This window comes from Triturus cristatus, chromosome 4_1 (assembly GCF_964204655.1).
Source record: "Triturus cristatus chromosome 4_1, aTriCri1.1, whole genome shotgun sequence".
In the NCBI taxonomy this organism is placed as follows: Eukaryota; Metazoa; Chordata; class Amphibia; order Caudata; family Salamandridae; genus Triturus; species Triturus cristatus.
In genome coordinates this window covers 108778604-108786103 of record NC_140585.1, presented here as the reverse complement: position 1 = coordinate 108786103, position 7500 = coordinate 108778604, and the positions used below count along the sequence as shown (strand labels likewise).

At 44.1% G+C, this 7500-nt stretch overlaps 6 non-coding genes across 6 annotated transcripts; 2 read left to right on the top strand and 4 right to left on the bottom strand.

The window, feature by feature from the left end:
• Positions 1-679: 679 nt before the first annotated feature.
• Positions 680-751, top strand: TRNAA-CGC (transfer RNA alanine (anticodon CGC)). Its single transcript has one exon. It is a non-coding gene; the product is annotated as a tRNA-Ala (tRNA).
• A 199-nt stretch (positions 752-950) lies between these two features.
• Positions 951-1023, bottom strand: TRNAM-CAU (transfer RNA methionine (anticodon CAU)). The gene has a single exon. It is a non-coding gene; the product is annotated as a tRNA-Met (tRNA).
• A 1483-nt stretch (positions 1024-2506) lies between these two features.
• On the bottom strand, positions 2507-2579 carry TRNAM-CAU (transfer RNA methionine (anticodon CAU)). The gene has a single exon. It is a non-coding gene; the product is annotated as a tRNA-Met (tRNA).
• Positions 2580-5347: 2768 nt separating this feature from the next.
• Positions 5348-5419, top strand: TRNAA-CGC (transfer RNA alanine (anticodon CGC)). The gene has a single exon. It is a non-coding gene; the product is annotated as a tRNA-Ala (tRNA).
• A 199-nt stretch (positions 5420-5618) lies between these two features.
• TRNAM-CAU (transfer RNA methionine (anticodon CAU)) lies at positions 5619-5691 on the bottom strand. The gene has a single exon. It is a non-coding gene; the product is annotated as a tRNA-Met (tRNA).
• A 1483-nt stretch (positions 5692-7174) lies between these two features.
• Positions 7175-7247, bottom strand: TRNAM-CAU (transfer RNA methionine (anticodon CAU)). Its single transcript has one exon. It is a non-coding gene; the product is annotated as a tRNA-Met (tRNA).
• Positions 7248-7500: the final 253 nt, after the last annotated feature.

Sequence of the window (7500 nt, the reverse complement as noted above, 5' to 3'; positions counted from 1 at the left end):
AGCTTTTAGAAAAACGGAATATTTTGTTTATCTCAATCACCTTCAATCTACAGATTTTTCCGTTCTCTTTCCTTTTGAAAATGCATCCAAAATGCACGTTCTTGATGCTGGGTGCTTAGTAATGACTCCCATAACTTTCTGTCATTTCTTTCATGGTTCCGCGCAGCCATCCATTTGCCACCAATGCTGCCCAAGGTCTTTGTATCAAAGTTCCTTTCCTTTCTGTAAAATTGAAATTTGGAGCACCCCTGCTTATCCCCAAGCCAAGACAGAACATGAACTTTGGTCTGAAATCCTCCTTTGGGGTGATAAGACGTACCTTACAGTGTGCTCTAAGAACTGGTGACTTTGAGAGGGAGCTGCAGGTAATGTTCATGATTTTCATCGATCTGCTCCTGATCCCCACCCCCACAACCTTTCTTGAGCGAGAGATAATTACAGCGCTGAAAGATACTTCAGCCACTCCTTCGATAGCTCAGTTGGTAGAGCGGAGGACTGTAGCATAAAGTCAGACATCCTTAGGTCGCTGGTTCAAATCTGGCTCGAAGGATTTTGTGCTTCGATTTCCATATCTTTCACTTTTATTCAAACAATACCTTCCATTGATTATGATCGAGACTTTGCAGTCCCTGGGTTTCAGGGACTCCTTGCATCCATCAAACAGCTCGAGTGCAAAAGTGGGGATGTAGCTCAGTGGTAGAGCGCATGCTTCGCATGTATGAGGTCCCGGGTTCAATCCCCGGCATCTCCAGGAGCCTCTGTTCCTTATCTTGGCTTTTTTCCAGAAGGCTAGCCTGCCATCATGCAGAAAGAAGAAGTTTGTCATGCAGTTGGGGTGAGAGCCCCACTTAAATAGTCAGACATTTGCTTTGGAAAAATCTTTGAACTAGGCATAGTTTGCGCATTTCAAGAAAATCGGAGAATTTTGCATTCCAAAAGAAGGAAATAAATGCCCTCTCTGAGGATCGAACTCAGGACCTTCAGATTATGAGACTGACGCGCTGCCTACTGCGCTAAGAAGGCTGTATATAGGCATCTGTACATAAGACCATGAAGATCATCCAGGTACAAGGCTGAAGTTTTTTCCTGACTGACATTGTATACTGCAGAGTCAAATGGGGTGATGTGGCCGTCGGTTCAATGCAGGGTTTCCAATCATACAGTCAAATTTTGCAGAAGTGGGGATGTAGCTCAGTGGTAGAGCGCATGCTTTGCATGTATCAGGCCCCGGGTTCAATCCCCGGCATCTCCAGACTTTTGCCATGCTTACCTTGGATTTTGGGCAGAAAGCTAGGCTGGCATCATGATGAAGGAAGAGATATGTCCTCCAACAGGGATGAGGACCCTGCTTAATCTGTCAGACGTTTGCCTTGAAAAATCCCATGAAATGGGGCTATCTCATTTTTGATGATTATAGATCAAAAGAATCCTACTTGTTGAAGACATCAAAGTGATGATTCATCTTGACAACCATAATGCTTTGATGATAGAAATCTGTTGCATCTCTCTTGATCATTGGTAAGGGTTCTTCTTCTAAACCAAAGACTCTTTACAGTAGCTTTTAGAAAAACTGAATATTTTGTTTATCTCAATCACCTTCAATCTACAGATTTTTCCGTTCTCTTTCCTTTTGAAAATGCATCCAAAATGCACGTTCTTGATGCTGGGTGCTTAGTAATGACTCCCATAACTTTCTGTCATTTCTTTCATGGTTCCGCGCAGCCATCCATTTGCCACCAATGCTGCCCAAGGTCTTTGTATCAAAGTTCCTTTCCTTTCTGTAAAATTGAAATTTGGAGCACCCCTGCTTATCCCCAAGCCAAGACAGAACATGAACTTTGGTCTGAAATCCTCCTTTGGGGTGATAAGACGTACCTTACAGTGTGCTCTAAGAACTGGTGACTTTGAGAGGGAGCTGCAGGTAATGTTAATGATTTTCATCGATCTGCTCCTGATCCCCACCCCCACAACCTTTCTTGAGCGAGAGATAATTACAGCGCTGAAAGATACTTCAGCCACTCCTTCGATAGCTCAGTTGGTAGAGCGGAGGACTGTAGCATAAAGTCAGACATCCTTAGGTCGCTGGTTCAAATCAGGCTCGAAGGATTTTGTGCTTCGATTTCCATATCTTTCACTTTTATTCAAACAATACCTTCCATTGATTATGATCGAGACTTTGCAGTCCCTGGGTTTCAGGGATTCCTTGCATCCATCAAACAGCTCGAGTGCAAAAGTGGGGATGTAGCTCAGTGGTAGAGCGCATGTTTTGCATGTATGAGGTCCCGGGTTCAATCCCCGGCATCTCCAGGAGCCTCTGTTCCTTATCTTGGCTTTTTTCCAGAAGGCTAGCCTGCCATCATGCAGAAAGAAGAAGTTTGTCATGCAGTTGGGGTGAGAGCCCCACTTAAATAGTCAGACATTTGCTTTGGAAAAATCTTTGAACTAGGCATAGTTTGCGCATTTCAAGAAAATCGGAGAATTTTGCATTCCAAAAGAAGGAAATAAATGCCCTCTCTGAGGATCGAACTCAGGACCTTCAGATTATGAGACTGACGCGCTGCCTACTGCGCTAAGAAGGCTGTATATAGGCATCTGTACATAAGACCATGAAGATCATCCAGGTACAAGGCTGAAGGATTTTCCTGACTGACATTGTATACTGCAGAGTCGAATGGGGTGATGTGGCCGTCGGTTCAATGCAGGGTTTCCAATCATACAGTCAAATCTTGCAGAAGTGGGGATGTAGCTCAGTGGTAGAGCGCATGCTTTGCATGTATGAGGCCCCGGGTTCAATCCCCGGCATCTCCAGACTTTTGCCATGCTTACCTTGGATTTTGGGCAGAAAGCTAGGCTGGCATCATGATGAAGGAAGAGATATGTCCTCCAACCGGGATGAGGACCCCGCTTAATCTGTCAGACGTTTGCCTTGAAAAATCCCATGAAATGGGGCTATCTCATTTTTGATGATTATAGATCAAAAGAATCCTACTTGTTGAAGACATCAAAGTGATGATTCATCTTGACAACCATAATGCTTTGATGATAGAAATCTGTCGCATCTCTCTTGATCATTGGTAAGGGTTCTTCTTCTAAACCAAAGACTCTTTACAGTAGCTTTTAGAAAAACGGAATATTTTGTTTATCTCAATCACCTTCAATCTACAGATTTTTCCGTTCTCTTTCCTTTTGAAAATGCATCCAAAATGCACGTTCTTGATGCTGGGTGCTTAGTAATGACTCCCATAACTTTCTGTCATTTCTTTCATGGTTCCGCGCAGCCATCCATTTGCCACCAATGCTGCCCAAGGTCTTTGTATCAAAGTTCCTTTCCTTTCTGTAAAATTGAAATTTGGAGCACCCCTGCTTATCCCCAAGCCAAGACAGAACATGAACTTTGGTCTGAAATCCTCCTTTGGGGTGATAAGACGTACCTTACAGTGTGCTCTAAGAACTGGTGACTTTGAGAGGGAGCTGCAGGTAATGTTAATGATTTTCATCGATCTGCTCCTGATCCCCACCCCCACAACCTTTCTTGAGCGAGAGATAATTACAGCGCTGAAAGATACTTCAGCCACTCCTTCGATAGCTCAGTTGGTAGAGCGGAGGACTGTAGCATAAAGTCAGACATCCTTAGGTCGCTGGTTCAAATCAGGCTCGAAGGATTTTGTGCTTCGATTTCCATAACTTTCACTTTTATTCAAACAATACCTTCCATTGATTATGATCGAGACTTTGCAGTCCCTGGGTTTCAGGGATTCCTTGCATCCATCAAACAGCTCAAGTGCAAAAGTGGGGATGTAGCTCAGTGGTAGAGCGCATGTTTTGCATGTATGAGGTCCCGGGTTCAATCCCCGGCATCTCCAGGAGCCTCTGTTCCTTATCTTGGCTTTTTTCCAGAAGGCTAGCCTGCCATCATGCAGAAAGAAGAAGTTTGTCATGCAGTTGGGGTGAGAGCCCCACTTAAATAGTCAGACATTTGCTTTGGAAAAATCTTTGAACTAGGCATAGTTTGCGCATTTCAAGAAAATCGGAGAATTTTGCATTCCAAAAGAAGGAAATAAATACCCTCTCTGAGGATCGAACTCAGGACCTTCAGATTATGAGACTGACGCGCTGCCTACTGCGCTAAGAAGGCTGTATATAGGCATCTGTACATAAGACCATGAAGATCATCCAGGTACAAGGCTGAAGGATTTTCCTGACTGACATTGTATACTGCAGAGTCGAATGGGGTGATGTGGCCGTCGGTTCAATGCAGGGTTTCCAATCATACAGTCAAATCTTGCAGAAGTGGGGATGTAGCTCAGTGGTAGAGCGCATGCTTTGCATGTATGAGGCCCCGGGTTCAATCCCTGGCATCTCCAGACTTTTGCCATGCTTACCTTGGATTTTGGGCAGAAAGCTAGGCTGGCATCATGATGAAGGAAGAGATATGTCCTCCAACCGGGATGAGGACCCCGCTTAATCTGTCAGACGTTTGCCTTGAAAAATCCCATGAAATGGGGCTATCTCATTTTTGATGATTATAGATCAAAAGAATCCTACTTGTTGAAGACATCAAAGTGATGATTCATCTTGACAACCATAATGCTTTGATGATAGAAATCTGTCGCATCTCTCTTGATCATTGGTAAGGGTTCTTCTTCTAAACCAAAGACTCTTTACAGTAGCTTTTAGAAAAACTGAATATTTTGTTTATCTCAATCACCTTCAATCTACAGATTTTTCCGTTCTCTTTCCTTTTGAAAATGCATCCAAAATGCACGTTCTTGATGCTGGGTGCTTAGTAATGACTCCCATAACTTTCTGTCATTTCTTTCATGGTTCCGCGCAGCCATCCATTTGCCACCAATGCTGCCCAAGGTCTTTGTATCAAAGTTCCTTTCCTTTCTGTAAAATTGAAATTTGGAGCACCCCTGCTTATCCCCAAGCCAAGACAGAACATGAACTTTGGTCTGAAATCCTCCTTTGGGGTGATAAGACGTACCTTACAGTGTGCTCTAAGAACTGGTGACTTTGAGAGGGAGCTGCAGGTAATGTTCATGATTTTCATCGATCTGCTCCTGATCCCCACCCCCACAACCTTTCTTGAGCGAGAGATAATTACAGCGCTGAAAGATACTTCAGCCACTCCTTCGATAGCTCAGTTGGTAGAGCGGAGGACTGTAGCATAAAGTCAGACATCCTTAGGTCGCTGGTTCAAATCTGGCTCGAAGGATTTTGTGCTTCGATTTCCATATCTTTCACTTTTATTCAAACAATACCTTCCATTGATTATGATCGAGACTTTGCAGTCCCTGGGTTTCAGGGACTCCTTGCATCCATCAAACAGCTCGAGTGCAAAAGTGGGGATGTAGCTCAGTGGTAGAGCGCATGCTTCGCATGTATGAGGTCCCGGGTTCAATCCCCGGCATCTCCAGGAGCCTCTGTTCCTTATCTTGGCTTTTTTCCAGAAGGCTAGCCTGCCATCATGCAGAAAGAAGAAGTTTGTCATGCAGTTGGGGTGAGAGCCCCACTTAAATAGTCAGACATTTGCTTTGGAAAAATCTTTGAACTAGGCATAGTTTGCGCATTTCAAGAAAATCGGAGAATTTTGCATTCCAAAAGAAGGAAATAAATGCCCTCTCTGAGGATCGAACTCAGGACCTTCAGATTATGAGACTGACGCGCTGCCTACTGCGCTAAGAAGGCTGTATATAGGCATCTGTACATAAGACCATGAAGATCATCCAGGTACAAGGCTGAAGTTTTTTCCTGACTGACATTGTATACTGCAGAGTCAAATGGGGTGATGTGGCCGTCGGTTCAATGCAGGGTTTCCAATCATACAGTCAAATTTTGCAGAAGTGGGGATGTAGCTCAGTGGTAGAGCGCATGCTTTGCATGTATCAGGCCCCGGGTTCAATCCCCGGCATCTCCAGACTTTTGCCATGCTTACCTTGGATTTTGGGCAGAAAGCTAGGCTGGCATCATGATGAAGGAAGAGATATGTCCTCCAACAGGGATGAGGACCCTGCTTAATCTGTCAGACGTTTGCCTTGAAAAATCCCATGAAATGGGGCTATCTCATTTTTGATGATTATAGATCAAAAGAATCCTACTTGTTGAAGACATCAAAGTGATGATTCATCTTGACAACCATAATGCTTTGATGATAGAAATCTGTCGCATCTCTCTTGATCATTGGTAAGGGTTCTTCTTCTAAACCAAAGACTCTTTACAGTAGCTTTTAGAAAAACGGAATATTTTGTTTATCTCAATCACCTTCAATCTACAGATTTTTCCGTTCTCTTTCCTTTTGAAAATGCATCCAAAATGCACGTTCTTGATGCTGGGTGCTTAGTAATGACTCCCATAACTTTCTGTCATTTCTTTCATGGTTCCGCGCAGCCATCCATTTGCCACCAATGCTGCCCAAGGTCTTTGTATCAAAGTTCCTTTCCTTTCTGTAAAATTGAAATTTGGAGCACCCCTGCTTATCCCCAAGCCAAGACAGAACATGAACTTTGGTCTGAAATCCTCCTTTGGGGTGATAAGACGTACCTTACAGTGTGCTCTAAGAACTGGTGACTTTGAGAGGGAGCTGCAGGTAATGTTAATGATTTTCATCGATCTGCTCCTGATCCCCACCCCCACAACCTTTCTTGAGCGAGAGATAATTACAGCGCTGAAAGATACTTCAGCCACTCCTTCGATAGCTCAGTTGGTAGAGCGGAGGACTGTAGCATAAAGTCAGACATCCTTAGGTCGCTGGTTCAAATCAGGCTCGAAGGATTTTGTGCTTCGATTTCCATATCTTTCACTTTTATTCAAACAATACCTTCCATTGATTATGATCGAGACTTTGCAGTCCCTGGGTTTCAGGGATTCCTTGCATCCATCAAACAGCTCAAGTGCAAAAGTGGGGATGTAGCTCAGTGGTAGAGCGCATGTTTTGCATGTATGAGGTCCCGGGTTCAATCCCCGGCATCTCCAGGAGCCTCTGTTCCTTATCTTGGCTTTTTTCCAGAAGGCTAGCCTGCCATCATGCAGAAAGAAGAAGTTTGTCATGCAGTTGGGGTGAGAGCCCCACTTAAATAGTCAGACATTTGCTTTGGAAAAATCTTTGAACTAGGCATAGTTTGCGCATTTCAAGAAAATCGGAGAATTTTGCATTCCAAAAGAAGGAAATAAATGCCCTCTCTGAGGATCGAACTCAGGACCTTCAGATTATGAGACTGACGCGCTGCCTACTGCGCTAAGAAGGCTGTATATAGGCATCTGTACATAAGACCATGAAGATCATCCAGGTACAAGGCTGAAGGATTTTCCTGACTGACATTGTATACTGCAGAGTCGAATGGGGTGATGTGGCCGTCGGTTCAATGCAGGGTTTCCAATCATACAGTCAAATCTTGCAGAAGTGGGGATGTAGCTCAGTGGTAGAGCGCATGCTTTGCATGTATGAGGCCCCGGGTTCAATCCCCGGCATCTCCAGACTTTTGCCATGCTTACCTTGGA